This window comes from Anarrhichthys ocellatus, unplaced genomic scaffold (genome assembly GCF_004355925.1).
Source record: "Anarrhichthys ocellatus isolate YVR2014 unplaced genomic scaffold, GSC_Weel_1.0 scaffold18, whole genome shotgun sequence".
Taxonomy (NCBI): domain Eukaryota; kingdom Metazoa; phylum Chordata; class Actinopteri; order Perciformes; family Anarhichadidae; genus Anarrhichthys; species Anarrhichthys ocellatus.
The window spans coordinates 3,838,670-3,857,672 of record NW_022280048.1 but is presented as its reverse complement, the minus strand read 5'-3'; the positions used below and the strand labels follow the sequence as shown (position 1 = coordinate 3,857,672).

The 19,003-nt window shown below is 40.8% G+C and overlaps 1 protein-coding gene across 2 annotated transcripts in view; it reads left to right on the top strand.

Annotated features, from left to right (window-relative positions):
• The window catches only part of LOC116388753 (seizure protein 6 homolog), an 84,415-nt gene that overhangs the window by 1,149 nt on the left and 64,263 nt on the right, over positions 1 to 19,003 (top strand). The gene's annotated exons all lie outside the window — the stretch shown is intronic.

Sequence of the window (19,003 nt, the reverse complement as noted above, 5' to 3'; positions counted from 1 at the left end):
ATATATATATATATATATATAAATAAATAAATCAGCCTCCAAGTATTTCCTTACTGCACACAGAGTGTAGCTCATTAGAAGTTATAGATCCTCACATTTTGCCACTGGCTATGTGTTTAACAGTCAGTTACATAATGGTTTACTGTCAACAACTTACAGAACCTCTTTAGAGTGCTATAACGACGCACACGCACACGCAAACATACGCACACGCAAACAAACACACGTTTGGCCACAAGTAAAAGTTCACACACTAAAAACTATTTTGAACCACATTTAATCTAATGTGATGAATTTTTCGCAGTGAGATGTTTATTTATGTGTTGAAGCCTGGAGTAAACAGTCAGGAAGTGACTTGTATTGGGCATCGAGGTCTGTGTGACAGACGGTGCTCGGTAATAAGACTCTAATCCTCAGGAATTGCTGAAGATTATTGACCAAGCTGTTTGACACAGTTGAGTGGTTGTGGGAAGCGGCGACGCATTCATGCACAGTGGCCTTGTCCTAATTATTTCTCTATTGTGCCTCTGCCCTCTCTTTATCATTCTAACTATGCAAGCTATTGGTCTACCTGCGTATCATCTTGTCTGCACAGTTTTACCATCCTCCCCCCCCTTGTGTGGTGATCTATATCACCTAGCTCTTTCTCATGTAGTTTGACATAGACATGAGCCACCTGCAAGGTAATGCGTGCAGATACAGTTTGTCCAGCAGGATAGTAGTAAAGAATACGATGTGCAGAAAAATATTTACATCTGTACTTATTTATCTGAGCGGGATTACAGGTTGAATATATAGTAAAAATAACACCTTTTCTATGCACAGGTCAGAAAATGCACATCACATCATCAGCAAATACAAGTATCTCAGAATACTGCAACACAGTCCTTTAGGTTGAGTAAATGACCGAAGGCTTTTCTAAAATGTCTTTTAGTGAATCATGTTTTATGAAAGCCGTCTGTTTCATGTTGAAAATGAACACATCTACGGACAAGTTATTACTAAACAATGCAATAATTGTGAAAATGAATTCACATTGCCTGGGCTGTTTCAGTCATTGCATATCAGCCCAAGCAAAACCAATCCTGGACCAGCGCCTGAAACAACATTTTACTCTATCAACAAAACATCTGCTGATGGATATCTAGAGGAGGAAAGGTGCTGCGTCGCTTCAACAAAGAATTTCAGAACGTTGCACAAGCAAATTGGAAATCTAGTTGTTCATGGTACAGCACAACACCCCCAGAAGACTTTTGATATCTTATAAACATTTGATGAACTTCTTTGAGTAAACGCACACTCTACAGGAGTGCTTATAAGTAGAAGATGAATGCATTTTTTTGTGTAAATGCACACATACCAAGAACACACCTGCACTGCTTGCTCACCGCTCAAAAGTCTAGGGAGGGGAAAAATGCACAGTGCACTATTTTTTTTGAGAGCAAAATAAAATTGAACAGCTTCCATTAGTGAATTCTTTGCCATTGCTTAGGCAGCAAATGCTCACGCTTTAGTAAATTCTCAAAGGCTGGCCATCTGAATTTTTGATTCTTGTGGTTTTGATGTTGACATCGTCAGAAGTTTTGAGTCTGATTCTCTCATTTGTGGCACATGCCTGTTGTTGACACGCTTCAGTCTGTTACTGAGCAGGGAATACAAACGCCCATCCATTTCGCTGTCATGAGAGCATGCAGCATTTTGGGGTCTGTGACATTAGTTTCCCATCTGTAGTGTGCACCTTTACAGTATTGTGTAGAGAACATGTTATTTTCAGTAATAAATGCAGCTCAATATTTATTGTCCGGGTCATCAAAATTCGAAGCGACTGATTATTTCTCAACTGCTGGGTTATTTCTATTTTCCATCCAAGTTCATTGCTCCTGATGCTTTCTATTTGCAAAGAAAATTCAGGTTTCCTTTGTTGTTTAAAAACATCACCCTGCACACACGCAAACTGTCATATCTTTCTTTCTTGTTTTGCTAGATACTAGATTGTATTGGCTGTTATTCAGTAATAAATGTGAAAACAGATGGATTGAAGACATTTTACATATTATATATATATATATACTATATAAAAACATTTCTTGCAAAGCGTGTCCTGTTCTTCAACAACATTTTGAGCAGCGGTTATGTCTTTCATTTGGTAAGCATCAAATAGAAAGCAAAACATTTAAATGACAAAGGAAAATTCAAGCATGCAGAAAATAATTACCCACTCATTAATTAAAAGAAAATGATTAACAGGTCTGTAGGCACAGAGTTCATGTTGTAACAAATAATGTTGCTTTTCAAATTAATTGGTCAAGGCTTCTATCCCTTTAATTTGTTTTCCCCATTAATAAGAGGTCATTCAGGGAGACGGAAAGATATAAAAACAGTTTCAAAGAGGATCATTAGTATTCTGACCAGAGCCTCTCAGTTATTTATGTACACCTTTACCAGCAAAAACAACAAGATAATTAAATGGACGGCCCCATAAGTCTGCACCATACTTTTCATGAGGCATTTTCTCTTAGTCCGTCCTCCAGCCTTTATTGATGTTTTGTGGAAATGGAATAGTGACGCCATAGTTCTGTATGCAGTTTGCATGATTTCCTTAAATTTCAGTCAAGTGGTTTGTCACTCTGAAATTTAGTTATGTGTTCCATCTGTATACTGGGGTAGAATCTGTCTCCCATCATGAATAAAATAAAGAGAAATATCTATTCATGAATATTAATAAATTAAATAAAACGGTGAGCTATGTGTCGTGTGAAAAACAGAGCTGCCCATGCACAGCACCCAGCAACAGTATTCCGCTGCAATTACCAAATTGCAACAAGTAATACTTAACGTGAGAGCGCTACAGGCCTTTAATTATATCCATGCCATTCTCCGAGCGACAAAAACAGAACTTGTTAAGGACATTTGCTGGAATAGACAACCTGAAGGCAACAGCTTTAAGTTGTCATAAAAGGTATCAATCAAATTTTCACTCTGATACAAAAGCATGTAATCAGCTGAAACTGCTATTACTTTAACAGCACCGTTAGAAATCATATCAAAAAATATTCAAAGGAACATGCCATGTATCTGTCTTCCCAGATACTGTGCAGAAACATTCCTCACCACTGAATCTACGTTTAGTTAAAAATCTCTCACAGTGGTTAATATGCTCGTTTACAATTCATTTGTTATAAAGCGGCTCAAAAATAATTTCATTTTGTAAAATTATTCAAATGGAAATGTCTGATAAAAACGGACACATAATTAATGGCTAATCACGCATCCATTCAGTGTGGAGAGTTTTTGCTGGCCTCGGTGCGGCACTTGAAGTTTTCCGCAAAGTAATGACATTCAGCTGAGCCTATTATCTTTATGCTTACACATTATCTCCGCCTGTTAACAATGATCTGTAGCCATCGGGGAGTTGGAGAAAGGGATGTTTTATGTATCCTACAGCTCATTAAAATGAGTTACGATCGCAACTTGGTTGACAGAGCTCTCCTTGGCATGCCACTGTTTGTTTAAGGAATGTGTATTGTCAATTCTGTAAGTATTAGTTTTTAATATATAAATGTTATTCATCATTAAAACAAGTTAGCTTGTATAAAACAGCAATGTTGCATCCAGTTCACGTGGAGATTTCTTCTTCTTCTTTAGACTAAAACTCTACTGTGATGCTGTATTGGACTTGATTGAAGGTTATTGTTGGAAGAGGTGCATATTAAACTGCACCATAGTCATTTAGAGGGTGAACATTTCTGCGGACCCGCTTTTGTTTTGACACCTAGCACCACAATGGCATCAAGTTAATTTGACGTTTACGACACTAGCTTTGTGTTTTCCAGCACTGGAGGTGTTGTTTGTGTTCACAAAGGGTCATGAAATGAGCTCGGATGGTGGGAATAAGACGGCAATACTTTCGATTCGATTGCTGCCTTTGAGCGATGTGCTTGAAAAATCTCAACATCCTACAGTTCCAGGGTTGGTAACTGGAATTATTCAACACCTGTTTGTTGGATTGCCAGTGATTAACTTCATCAAGGGCTATTCAGCATCTGTGTGCTGTCATAATTAGTTTAACTTTCCCAAGGCCTGTCAATGGTAAATGAGAGTCATTATGCCAGAATGCCCCTCTTCAAGGCTTGGCGCCTGCCTGCCTCAGCCCCTCTCTGTGCCTGTCTCGGTCTCTTTCACTGCCTCCTAGGTGGAGCTCACAGCTTGGCTGAATGCGACTCATTTTCAACTCTTCATGTGCAAATGCCTCTCTCTCTCGCTCCGTGAGAATGTTCTATGCATTCTAATTTGAGTCATTGCCTCATATATTCTCTTCCTCAAAAGTGTGCAGCTTTGTTTATGGAAGGAAGGGAGTATTTTTGCAAGGATCTTTTTGGGATTTCATCACAGCTTTTCTTGGAATGGGTCTCCAACAGCTGGTTTTGCCCTATAGAAAATAAAGCCTGGTGCATTCACTAAATCAGGCTGTACTTCAGCTCAATCTGCAGTTCAGTATTCAAATTCCGATGTGGAGAGCGGTAAAGTGGTTGGTTTATTTATTTTCCTCATATCCTTGTTGTGTGGTCAAAAATGCAGCATCAGCTTTAAAAATGAGGGCAACCAGCTATGTTGTATGAATAGTGAAATAAGTATTTTTATCATCAGTTTCTTTGTCAGGTTCTCTTTCCTCCTCCCTGTTTTATTTAACATGTTGCTTTTCATTTTATCTTAAGGGAGACTCAGAGATGAGTGGTTGGCATTCGTTTGCCCCAGAGTAATTGAACATTTTAGTGTCCTTGTTTTGGGGTAAGCTAACTAATTAACTAAATGTATTCTGTTCTCCAGCACTGAAAACATGTAAATAGGCTTTTTCATTTTTTCCCTAATATAATTGCTTTGTTAGCATTCTGTATATTTACGCACACACACTTCCTGCATACACTATATTTTTCAAATCTCTGAAAATACCATCAATACCAATAAAATACCATCAACACTGACAACATGGTCGCCATCAAAAGTAACAGAAATAACAATATTGGCTACTTGACAATTAACCAATAAAGCAAGAATGGGTTCAAGTTTTTGATTTCATTATAAATAAATGAGAAAATACATCAACAATATTACAATTTAAGCAATGTAGTTAGATTTTTGTACATTTACTCGACTTATTTGCTCCAGCTCTTATCCCAGGTAAATTTGAGTCTATTATGCATGTAGTGTATAAGAAAATATATTATATACGCAGTTATATTTACAAAATAGCACTCAATATTGTCAGTATTTATGAAAGCGTGCAACGAAGCAGGAACGACTTGAGACATTTAAAATTTTTGAAAAAAAAAAATCATATTCAGGGTGACTCATTCTGTAATAGCTACTTTGTTTTTGTACAATATTGACATATGTTACAAAAAATGCATAGTCCAGTACAGCATTTAAAAATACAACAATGCAGAGAGAAAAAAAAAGCTTCATTTTTTTCTTTTTCTTGAAAGCAGTTCCCACCCAGTTCCCATTTTATCACGTCGACAGTTTGGATAGACCTGAAATCGGTTATTGCGTTTAGATAATTATGTGAGAGGTTTCTCCAACAGGCCTGTGTTTTGGCTCAACACAATCATCTCTTCAGAGATTTAAAGTTAACAAGTTTACAATGAAGATGTCAACATGTACCCTTGGCAAAGGAGAGGAATTTCCTCAGGATCGGAGGCAGGCACCCGGAGCCGCTCCACTTATGAAATCTCCCAACCCGAGCAGAGGACTGGGGCTGGACTTCCAGCAGGGAGGGCAATGGACTCTGGAAAAAACAGGAGGGGCATACACATTTAATTTATTCCAAGTGAAGAGCTCCCCTCTAGAACAAAAAACCCGAAATGAAGCAATGTCTACCACTTTGTCAAGGCAGTACATCGCTGGGTTACTTCTACCTACTTTGCCTTTAGCCTTGCGCCTTATCGATCCCACCAGTCGTCCACTGACAAAAGAGTCGGCATGGTTTGCCTCCCCCAGGCCAGGCCTCCTTTCCACACCTTTAACGCTCTGCCTGGCCTTGCACACACCTCTCCAATAAGGACTGGCGTGTTTTGCGGCTGCAGCGGGGATGGCTCTCTGAAACGATTAGGCTTGGGGACACCTCCGGCTCTCTTCCCCTCTTCTCCACGCCACATTCCATCTAGAAGGCATTTCATCTGTGGCTGTGGGAAGGCTTATGCAGGGTCAGAGAGCGCTGGGTGAAAAGCAGCAGGTAATAGGCTGTGTAATGTGTTTGGGGGAGTAGTTTTAGTATTCACAGTTAGTGCTGACCTCTGGCAGGCTGAGCCACCCCCACAGTAATTTCCTCTGAAAAGATGTAATTGAATTCATCAGGATGAGTAAACATATTATAAGTAGCAGCGAAAGATAACAATGTTGTGGATAGATCAAGGAAGGGGATAGTAGCTCCATGAGTAATTGAAAATAGTCAAAGACAAACATAGGCGAAGAAAGTCTGCAGAAAGCATGGGGGAACACATTGCATGTGCGCAACATCTGTCTTGATTGTAAGTACTGCAAGCTGATCATAAGTTCACCAAGAACATTGGATTCTTGCAGTGCATGCGCCGCTGGCTAAAGCGAAGCAAAGTATCACAGGCATACAACCATTTCCAAGCCTTCCGCTCCGCTGACGTGTTCAAGTCACACAATACAGACACCGAGCAGAGGGACGCGATGTAACCCTGAGCCTCGTGCTCTGTAGTGAGATGTATTGAAGTGTCGTCTCGGAGGACCTTGTGTATAATTCAGAGGTTCTAACATCGACCGTCATCTTCAAAATATCGAACATTGTCAGTCCTAGCTACTGCCGGGTGGTCGGGCAATTGTCTGTCAGTTACAAGGCGGTCCTCTGCCTCCGCTTCTCTCCTGGTGATGGAGAGCCAGCTCATTGTGGCCGTTCTCATCTGTCAGAGCAGCGAGCAGCCTTTACAGAGAAAGCCCGTCTTTAAGAATGGATTAGTTGGCAGGGAACAGCTGGAGCTCTGTTAGACCATGTCATTGATTGCTGGACTATAGCTTTTAGTGGTAAAAGCTGGCCCATGCATTGGATGCTACTGACATCTCTTTACGATGGTGGGTGAAAAAGATGGTTAGTAGCTTCCTATTGAAGAAAAAGCATTAAAAGCTAATACCATTGACACATATGACTCATTGCTGAGTATCGTTGTGTTCCTTCTCTTTTTACATATGTAATAAAGACAAGCTGACATCTATTGGATAGATTGCCTTTGGATTTAGTACAGACATTCATGGTCCCCAGAGGATGAAAACTGCTGACTTTTGTGATCCCCTGAATCTCTCACCAGTGCTGTGATGAGGTTTACATTTGTTTTTCAGTGAAATATCCATCTCAACTATCGTATGGACCATTGTTCATGTTAGTTCTGATATCCATCGTCCCCAGAGGATGAATCATAATGACTTTGGTGATGCCCTGACTTTTCCTCGAGTACCATCGTCACGTCAATTTTATTCATTTTTTTACTTTGGTTTATGAGCAAACTGACATTCCCATCAGCCTCAGCTGTAATTTACATTTCAACAAATGAGTCAGTATTTGTATGCTAATACGCTAATATAATATGGTGAACATGGTTACCTATATCTAGCTCACTAGATCTGAGAAACAACATTACTTACTGTCCATATAGCATTCATGGATGTGGTTTGTATCTGTCATTTTGGTTTCAATGTGAGACAAATATGATTGGATGGAAAAAGATGTCTCCAGTGTGTATTTAGAGGTGTGTGTATGTGTGTGTGTGTGTGTGTGTGTGCGTGTGCAAATTGCCCTATGAATGTGTGGGCCGATGGGATTCAGCAAATCAGCAAAAAAAACAACCAGAAGGCAACCAGGAGGTGCGTCACAATGGACAGAGTATATAATTCAATTGTATGAATATATTATCATTCTAGCCTCTCAATCTCAAAAATATAGGAACAAAATTCTCATTTGACTTTGATTTGATTTGATTTAACCCAAGAAGCCAGTTTTTAAAATGTTGCTCAGCAGCTTGGGGGAGGAGCTTTCCGTCTATGAAGCCTGGCTGGGTGTGATTGGATGGATTAAGTCTGAATTATAAAGGCAAACAGAGAAAGGAGATTCTGGCAGTAGGGATGATCCTTGCCAAAGATTGGACCTTTAACACAGTATGTTCACGGTAAACTGTATTCAGGAAGAGAATACAACGTTGAAGTGTTAAGATCAACGGTCTGACATAAATGGTACTTTTGGGGAAAATCCAAATAATATCCAGCTCATGTAGAATATGTAATCTTATTGCGTTGTGCTCAATGTGCTCATAATAAATTATATAGTTAACATTGTTGCAGTAAGACAACTTAGCCATGTAAGCTTCTTTTTGATTACTTAATTTTGGCCCCTTAAATGTACAACATTATCTTGAATGACAATAACATATCCTTACTGTCATAGATTATTATTTACCCTAACTGTCTATAGATTTGTCAGCTCCTCATGGGTGTAATCCTTGCAGAATAAACCAACCTTTTGGCTGATGTTATAGTGTTAAGTGGCTTGTTTGAAAGAAATATTATTAGTTTAAAAAAAATGAGAATATTGCTGTCTTTTTTTTTTTTTTAAGAAATAAAAACATCTGCAGTATATCAGAAGCCAGATGTTATGTGAACGTATTAAAACAATTTTATACGGTGTTATAAGATTCCTTTTCATACATGATTCAGTACAAATGATGTAAGTAGATGTAGGATCAGGCCTAGAGGGTGAAATCACTCTGCAGCTTTGTGGAATCACAACTGCATTTTGCACCGTTCACATTTATGACCAAGAAAAAAAAACCCTCCAGAAAAGGGTAAAAAGCAGTTGACACGCTTTTGGACCTAATTTTGCAGACACCAAGCAGGAGACTAAGGTAGGTAGGCACTTGATATGACAGAAACTTTACTGTAAACTTGCAAGAAGGGAGAAAAAACATAGACTGCCAGACAGGTAGACAAAAACTGCTAAGGGAACAGGGAAAAGCAAGGCGATCTGACAAAAAAATGGGTTGTAATGAGGTGCATCTGCAGGCAGCTGGTCACAAAGGCCGATAAGGAGATGAGCCACAGGTGTTCAGGACAGCGAGACACACTAACGACGCCTGGTGGACTGGTGCGGCTACAGGCCTTTTTTTCACAGAGACGTTGACATGTCGCAGTAGGAAAGCACATGTAATAATACAATTAATGATGGCTAAATTCTATCATAGCTACAGTTTTAAGGGTCCTGGTAATGTGCATTGTGGCTCACTGTCACACTGTCATGGTTTACTGGGACACTTGAACAGAGCCATGGTTAAAGTTAGCGGTAACAGCTTGAAGTTGGAATGTCTGCTCCGTCTGCTTATTTCCCACAATCACTTTCTTGCTGAGGTTTAATTGAGAACACTCTTATGCTATCTGTGAAGCTACAGCCCAGAGATAGTTAGCTTATGTTAGCATGTGGTTAAGAGCTAGCCTGGCTCTGTCAGAAGTTAAAAATCCACCCAAACAGTAGCATAGATCTTCTCGTAAACTATACTGCATAAAGCAAATTAGCATATTTCCCCAACTCTAAAATGTAATGGTTTGTAGGGACCAGCTTTTTGCCCCTGAAAGGAAGACGAGCACCTCAAGTGTAACTGTGTGAACAGATTTTTGTCCCAATAACATGATTAACATATAATATAATCTAAATATATAGACACGGAAAGAGACAGAAGCAGAGGAAGAAGGAAAGGCAGTAGGCACAGACATCACCATGACATCAGTTTAACCTCTGGTGGAAATGTCTGCTAACTGAACCGTCAATTATTCTATTCTCTGCTAATTACTTTAAACACGCATCACTGGACTTAATGTTGATTTTTGTGTCAAATTTAAGGAATAATGGCTTATCACATCACTGATTTATATAAGTGAGGTAAACTGATGACAGTTTAAGCTTCCTCTGGACCCATCTTTAATCATGTAACCCAATGAGGTATTCATTTATTTATTTAATAAAAGAAAACTATGATCAGCTGAAGTCAACACAACATTTTTGGGACAATCATGGGTCAGTCTCTTTACTGCAGCAAGGAAAGCACATGATGGGCTGTCAGAGGCCAATGTTATAACAAGAACATCTCTCAATAAATACCAGAATGTAGATGTAACTAGCTCTGAGGCATTATGCCATGCCGTGCTGCCTTGAGATGGACGAGTTTCAAAGAATTTTCTCTCGATTTGTATTTTTAGACTTAAATGGCCTGAGAAACTCAATGCATGTACGTACGCACACCTAGTATTACCATACGGTTTAATACTAGAGAAAGAAATATGTTTACCTGGAATTCCCTTTAGTCACTACCAAGGGAGAAACTACTCTTCATGGTGTCCGTACAAAAACACTCCATCACAATGTAAAAACAAATATGCAATAAAAATCTACAACCAGAACAAAAAAGAAATTGCATTAGCAGATGAGCTATATGCTGGCCTCCTGCGTTTTTCCCTTTTCCATAAACGCATCTCTAGTTGCTTTTAGAGGAGTCTGTTCTGCAAGAACGAAAAAAAAGCCAGATGTTTATCAGGATAAGCCTTGGAGAGACAATATACTAAGAAAGGGCATTCTTTCCATGCTGGTGTCCATGCTCCTTCAAAAGCACTCTTGCTTCTTGAGTTCTCTCAATTTCTATTTCTGTATTGTGAATGAAATGTTCTGCTACATCCTGGGTTTTTCATCAAGACAAAATGAGTGAAACTGAATTTGCAACATGTGAGGCCAGCTGTTGAAACAATGAATGGGTTAGACTCCCCAGTGCACGGCGTCTCTCTCTTATTATCTCCGCACGCTGGGTGATGGCAATTTTCTTGTCATTGCTTCTTTAAAAAACAACAACATGTTTCTCGTTTTTTTTTTCTACATTGAATTCAGGGTAAGGTTGAGTAACGTGTACATAGCATAGTGTCCAAGTTGTAGATCTCACATTGAGAGGAGTAGAGCATCTTTAATGCAGATCACAGCTGTGAGGGTATATCCTGTGTTTTCAAGGCAAGGATTGTGCCTCGGCTCGACTAACGTAGCAGGTTATAAACAATTTGACAAGGAGAGTGCGACAGTGAGAGCAGAGTTGCAGAGACGCGGAGAGAGGAATGAAAGCGAAGTAGCGGGGAATCTTCTCCCCTTCCATTTATATTAGGGAAAACATTAGATACACCACTTGGTCGAAGCTTTTATCCAGAGTGCCTGAGAGCAATACAGCAGGGCTCAAAACCGTACCCTCGAAAATGTTAATATTCATCAGTGTTTTCTTTCGCCGCATCTTAAGAGACAGTGACAAGACAAGTGTCGTGTTATTTCATGCCTAGGTGGATACAATAAGGAGGACAGTCGATATATAGCCTGCCGATGTCAGTGACCGGTCCTGCTTGAAGGTGATGTGTTGTTTAGTTGAACTTGTTTTATGCCCCTGTCAAAGCAGTTTCATCTGGCGAGTAAATAAATCCAGACAAGGTTCTAGCAAAGCTGGGAAAAAAAAAAAAACTCATTATAAAAGCGCACCACTTGGCTCCAGAGCAATTACCTTCTGTAAATGAAGCTCAGTCTGTCCTGCGAGTCGCTCACACTGTGCGGGCGCTTTGCACATACACTGTGTCAACAAAGCAGCACGGGCCTCTGTTTGGGAAGGTGCGAGGCTGTTTACCTTTGTTGCTGTGTGGATTGATGAGGTGGCTGAGGCAGAGGCGAGGGCATGATGTGAATAGTTGGAGTATTACTGTGGAAAGAGGTGTTTTCCCCCCCCCTCGGAGGCGGCTAACTGAGTTTGACAAAGCTGTTTCTGCTGAGAGGCTATAGGGACGCTCCCTGGCCCCGCTCCAGGAGGCCCGGCTCTGAATGTGGATGCACATTTGAGGTAGTGATGAAAGGGAAAGCAGAGACAGGAGGGAGGAGGCAGCTCTTAACATTGTAATGTAAGTCATCCTATAGTTAGTTTAATGTTTCAGTTGCATGGAGAGAATACAAGTTTGACTTCCAGGGAGCTTTATCCGATTTTAAGCTCCGTGTCTGTTATATTTTTATGCCGCCACGCTGTCGACAGCCTTGGCCGCAGGCATTATGTTTGCGGATTGTCCGTGACGTCTGTCCGTCTCTCCATTCCCACGAACAGAACTTCTCAGGAACGCCTGGGGGGGGGAATTTCTTTGATTTTGGCACAAATGTCCACTTGCACTCAAGGATGAACTGATTCGATTTTTGTGGCCAAAGGTCAGGGTCACTGACCTCATGTAGGCCCCTTTATCGCCAGCGCAATTTCTCAGGAAATTTCTTCCAATTTTGCACAAACATCCACTTGCACTCAAGGTTGATCTGATAACAATTTGTTGGTCTAAACCTCACACTTTTTTGGCCATAATGCTAATTATGACAATTTCACATGAATGTCTAATAGAATAAAATGATTAAGTGATGGCAAACTGCAACATGACTGGTTGACCGAGGCATACAACCACAAGGTTGTAAATCTAGCCTCTATCTATCATCTTGTCTTAGCCAGGATTATAATGTGAGACAAGATATTAATACTTATCTCATTCCAAAATTCTGATAAAACCAATCTGTAAAAAAAAATCAGATAACGATAATTTGAATGATCTTCCACAGGGTATTTAACCTATATCTCAAGATAAAAATATAGAAAGAAGAAGGCTTCATTTCTCACAGTCGAGACAGTTTCTACTCTGGCATGTTGATTTCTAATTCGGTCCTTCGGCTGCAATAGATTCTCTTTGAATCTGTCTTCCTCTTGTTAGATTGTCGAGCAATTCTACTTTTGGGGTTGTGGAATTGCCCATTTGGATGGTATATAGCCATCCCTATGGCTTTTATAGGGGACAAACCACGATGTGATTTTAACACGGCTCCAACTGCCGAGCAAATTGGATTAAACGTCATGCTGTGGTTTTGGAGTCATTTTGTTCTGCAGCCCACCCTTTCATTGTCTGTTACACGCGCTCTCTAGCTCGACATCCGCTGGCCATCGGTGAGCGTGCTCTCCCCCATTTCTAACTCTGATAAACTTAACTATGGACTTTTTCATATTCACTACTCTCAACTGTAGATGAAAGTAGAGATAAAAGAGAGGTTTCAAGCCAACTGGATTTGTCGCCCTATAATCCAATGGGATTTGCGAGCTCACATTTCATTTCACGGCACAATCCAGTATGCCCAAACTGATTATGAAAGCAAAGATGGGGACACATTCATAGGCACAAACTCAAACAGATTCTAAAGGTTTTCTTCTCCTCTTCATGCCACCGCTTGCAAACTGAGGATCTACAGGGGTTAGATGGTCACAGGTTTTGAAACTCAATAACCATCAACTAGCAAAATGCAATATACTGTATTCTATTGGAAACTAAAGCATCGACAAAGTTACTTGTTGTCATGATCTTATGATAAGAAAAATATTTGCACAGATTTGTTTAGAGTTTTTCACTGACTTTATTATATTGCCCCTTTATTGCTTTCTCTCTTGCACGACGAAATATATGAACGGACCAATTTTGTATCTTGTTGCTATTCAAACACGAGTTCATTAAACCGAATGACGGTTCAATATCTCAAAGAGCTGTAATTCCTTAACTGGTTGGCCCGAGCATCTTTGATGTTGAGTTGTTTGGCATTTTATCCTCATCGTCACTGAGTAAACAAAACCTGTGAAGAAACACTTTGCCTGTCCAATATACTATATAGCATATAAAGAAAAACAACACTTCTTCACCTCTTTATTATTATTTTTTATGTTTTTCCCTATATTATCCTTTTCTTTCTTGGTTGATTGCAGGGGGGGGGGGGGCCGAGAGCCTTGAACAAATTATTGACAAAGGCACACTGACAGAAGAAGCACGGAGGTGTCATATTCACCCTTTTCATTGACTCGTGAATAGATCCTCAGAATAGAAGCTTTTTAATAGATCCTCGGGGAACGGAAAATCTTGTTGTTTCCATGGTAATATGGGTGAGGATCGTTCGCTTGCAGGGAGTAATTCAACAAAGAAACTTTACTTGGAATGAGGTGAACAATAGTGGTAGGGAAGACTCAGTCCTTCAATTTAAATCGAGGCAGACAAATAGAGTATATAGTAATAATCTAGCGCAGAAAGAAGCCTGTAATGATTGTTGGAATGGAGTGGCACAAGGGGGTACAACAGAAACAGGTCAATGCACGAACACACACACACTAACAGACAGCACTGCCATTACGCAAATGGATCTGGAAAGGCACTTCAGCATGTTTGCTCTTTGTCTCGGGCCGTCTGAGGATTTGATGAGCTTCAAGACAAACCGCCCCTTGATCTGAAAGCCCAGAATCACGCAGAAGATAGATCAAAGCCTTGTGCCATCTCCCCGAGACGCTTCCTTTGGTGTCGGGGAAGATTGAGCGAAGGAAGGGAAAGAGAGGGGAAAGTTTGTGCGTGTGTGCCTGTGTACTCAGTGTGTGTAATTAGGGTGGTTTTGTGGTAAACGTGTAGGAGGGGAGATGGATTGGCTGAGAAGAGCCGCAGAAGAAAATCCTTCCGTCTGGGTCTCACATCAAGCTCCGAGGGGCCCAGTCAGACACCAGGAGACAAAATTGGGCCTGCTAAATGAAGTGTGGAGGCAAGCACTGGAAAATAGTTTCAGAAAATGGTTATCAAAAGTAAGTGGAGTAGGCAGTGCTGTTCCTCGCTCATGTTATGTGGATTAAAATACGGGCAGTTTAAGAGCTTATATTTGAAGGTATTTCTAGCTGTATCAGCTTAACCAATAAAAACGTTGCAGTGTATTTTTTGCACAAGGCCTCAACTTTTTAGCGCTGTAAAATAAAAAAAAACAAACTGTTGGCACAAGTTGCAATTATAATAAATAAAGCATTCAGACCCTTGCAAGTTTCTTGGCTGTGTTCTGTGTTCAGTTAATGATAAAGCAGAAAGATGTCCTTCTGGCCTTTATTTGAAACACTTCCAGTGAGGGAAGCTTCTTAAATTAATTATGTTTGCCTAATGAATAATTAAGTCGGGGGAAAGATAATTTGGTGTTACGCAGCGAGCCAGACCATTGTGCATGTAGAGGAACCGCTGCTCGGTGTGCCTGGCTGATTTCACATTGGGAGTGTGTGAAATGAGAATTAGCAAACAATCTGCCTCCTGTTCCATCACTCGCCATGACTAAAACATCACTACTGATTACGCCTTGACAAGTGTCAATACTGCACGCCTGTTTGTTAACTGCGCCAGAGACAGGTCGGTTATGAGGTCCCATTGTTGTGGTTTTGAAATTGTGGTGTGCTATTGATTCGCAGTTTGAGTGAAAGCAGATAACAAAATGTTATTGTGTCAGGGTGTATTGTCACAGAAGTTAAGAAAGAAGGTGAGGTACAGCCTTAATGACAGGATGACATAGTCAAAGAGGATAGAGATTAAGCTATGAGAGAAGACATTTCATTAATTCAAAGTCATACCCATCAAACAATCCTATTTAGGTATTTGCACAATACCTTTATTGGATAAAATTAAATTTCTTTCTTCCTTAATCCACTCCTTCACAATCACTGATAGCTTAGAGGCCCATGTCTCCTGTATTGTCATGGTTAGTCATTTCTACAGGGTTATTTGGGTTTTTCAATGCATTTGATTTCTAAGTTACACTACCTTGTTTAAAGGTGCAGTAAACAGGTTTAGGAGCATTTATTGTCTCTAAACAGCTCTCAACATGGCGACGGCTGAGCCGGCGGATCGCAGTTGCGGCAAAAGTGCAGACAGAGCTGGGGGTGTTTACCTGACCGTCGGTCCGGACGGCATTATCAGCTGTATGAGTGCAGTACAAAGCGGTGTCCATGAGCTAGCCAGTGGGCCACGCTAACATGCTCAAACATGCACTAAAAGCTCAGGCAAGCTGGCTATATCTTTACATAGCAAGTAGCTGTGGGCTGTTTTAGTAATGCTTTGAATCCCATATATTGGACCTCTCAACTCCAAAACCCACCAGCAGGACGGAAAAGCATGTTTTCTTTAAAGAATCGCCAAAACTACACCGTTTATCATAGACAGAAGCTGTTAAAACTGGAATAACCTTCAGATTTTTTCCGACGAAAATTGTGATATTTCATCAAAAACATTTGATCCTACATGTCTCATTTAAAATTGTGCCCCATATAAACCGTTTACTCTAAACAGGTCCTGTAAAAACCATTAAATTATGTGCTACTCAGCGCAACTAGGAAGCCATGATTGATTTGGCTGAGACTAACAGTCACGTGACAAAGATTCAGTAAAACTTCAACTGAACTGCAGGCTGCTGAACACAGCGCATTGAGGACAGGAAAGGAGAGGCTGTAAGTAGAGGTTGTAAAAATGTGAATAGCTTAACCCTCTGAACCCGAGCAATTTCGAGGCATTTTTCAATCCTGTCACGTTTTTCTCTCTGTAGCCTTGATTTTCACTGCAATATATATACTGTAAGTCCTGCACCTCTATGGTAACAGCACACGCATGGCTAGGCGTAGACAGAACTCAAAAATGTGTTTTGTACAGTATAACAGTTATTATGCCATAAAACCCCCAAAGATAAAAAAACGCAAGTTGAATTTCTTTGATAATTTCTTTTACAAAACGTGCCACAAAGATTGCCAAAACAAGTTGGCACAAGTGTAGCGAATGTTGGAAACAAAATTGGAGGCCCCACATGCTATATATATTAAGATTATGTGGAAAATCAAACAAATTGTACATATTTTGGGGAGGGTTATTCTTTTTTTCAGTTATACACATGCCTCACTTAGATACAATGTTAAAGGGTTAAAGGTCGAACGCTTCAGCTTTGCTGCCCCCAGTGATTTATAGGCTCTGTGAGTCACTCACACAGGGGGGGGTGGGGGAGGGAGAGAGCCCTTTCTATCTCCTTGTCTCTTCCTCTCTGCCTCTTTGTTACTCCCAGGTTATAAAGACTTGCCAAGAAATCATTGGCTCAACAGGGAAAGGGCAAATCCTCTTCAGCCAATTTAAATTCTCCTGAGCACGCGGTGCCGCCTATTCCAAACTAATTAATAGACATGTCATGAATAAAAACACTTTGATTATGAAAAGAGGTTGCCCTGTGCCTCTTTTCAGGCTTGTCATTAGTATGAGTACACATGTGGTGAATAGCTGGAGTGTTGGTACCAGCAGCCCGAGACAGCCACAGATGCCCCCTCTTGATTACACTTTTTATGTTTTATTCAGAGCTGGCTGTGTGGACCCAATGCCACAGTCTCTGATTAGCTATACCTGTACCGACAGGAGAGCCAGGGCCAGCAGGACCAGGAGGGCAAGGCCTATTCAAAGGGCAGGGCACAAAGACATGTGACCCTTGAGCTCTCACTCACACTCCCAGTGCACTCAATCACCCACTTCCCTCCTGCTCTCTTTGTCAAAGTGACATACAGCGCAGATCTTCCTATTCTGTAGCACCGCTGTAACCTGCACTTGCTCAGCTTTATGTATGCGGCTGCCCTGCACTGTAACAATGTGGCATCACATTTGTACTCCAAAGGTTGGACATAGTACATCAGTTCTTCCTACGAAGCAGGTGGAAGCAGTTTGTCTATCTTGACCAAATTATGGGTTATTTCTTATTATCTTTTGATTTAAAGTATATTATTTGCATGCACACTAAAGCCCCGGACATACTTTGCAAGCTCCGCAACCGTGGGCAGTTTACGTTGGTCTGGTGTTCCACGCATGCGCATTTCCCCCTTCCATTAATAAGTGTTAATGCATCATAATGTTGTTTTCCAGGGGTTTGACGATTTCTTTAAATGTGGGCAACGGCGGACCTCCTCGCGCAATCTCTCTTCAAAACAAGCATCTATTTTGTGATCTTCTTCTGCCCACATGGCACACTCACTATATGTATTATAGTCCACGCAGACAAACATTTTGAGCTGCACACCGATGTTCACATAGGGGCCGTGTGACTCGGACATGGGCAGATGATGACATAGACGTCATCATCCGTATAACTTGGCCCTGCTTGGTCTCTCTTTGCTGTGGTAATAGCTGGACCTGATGCATCCAATAATAATCCTCCAGAAGGAGGGTAGAATAAGCCTTTGAAATTCTTTGTTAGAACAGACGTGTGCTTATATACTATTACTTCTAATGGTTTATATGATCAAACTATTTGTAAATCAGTTATAAATTATTTAGGAATGCAGATAAATCATTTCATAACAGTAGTATAGTTATGGCACAGTAGAGAAGGTTTGGTTGGGATAACAGTTTCCAGAGGGGAGTCTCACATTACACATGACGATGCGCAGTTACAAATGGATTACGCCATATGTTGGAGCTGTTAGTGTTACATTCGGCTGCTGTATTGATCCTGTGGTACCAGTGCAGCATCTAAGAGATGTTCATGGCCTCCAAGCAGTTATAGCTGGCATTGTGGTGCCTCATGTTACTCTGACTGTCAACATGTGGTCTTCAGCCCAGCTGATTCATCCCAAAGGGAAGCCGGACCCCCTGCAGGAGCCATCTGTATCCCCGACAAGGCTATCCATCATCCTCACTGCAGCGATCAATTTAGGGTTCTTCTTCAGACGGCTCCAGGCAGAAGTGAACAGCTTTACATGTACGTGTTGGTAATGAGAGCCCTTGAAACCTAGTGGCTCTCAAAGCTAGCCTAAGGGCTGAGGAATATCAATGAATTAAAATCCCTGAGGCTGAACACACGCCCATCGTCCAGGGTTGTTCCAAATGTTGGTTTCTTCTCTGGATGTCTCATTGTGGAGACAGCAACACTCAATTAAATGGAGAGAAAGTGATTGGTGTGTCTGGTGACATACAGCCGGGACTTTTATAGTTCAATGATTCTCAAACAGGGCGTGCTATAGGGCCCTCTAAAGGGTTCAGAGCAAGAATAAATCCACTGTTCCTCCATTCTGTAGATTTCTTTATTTGTTTATTTACACACACACAC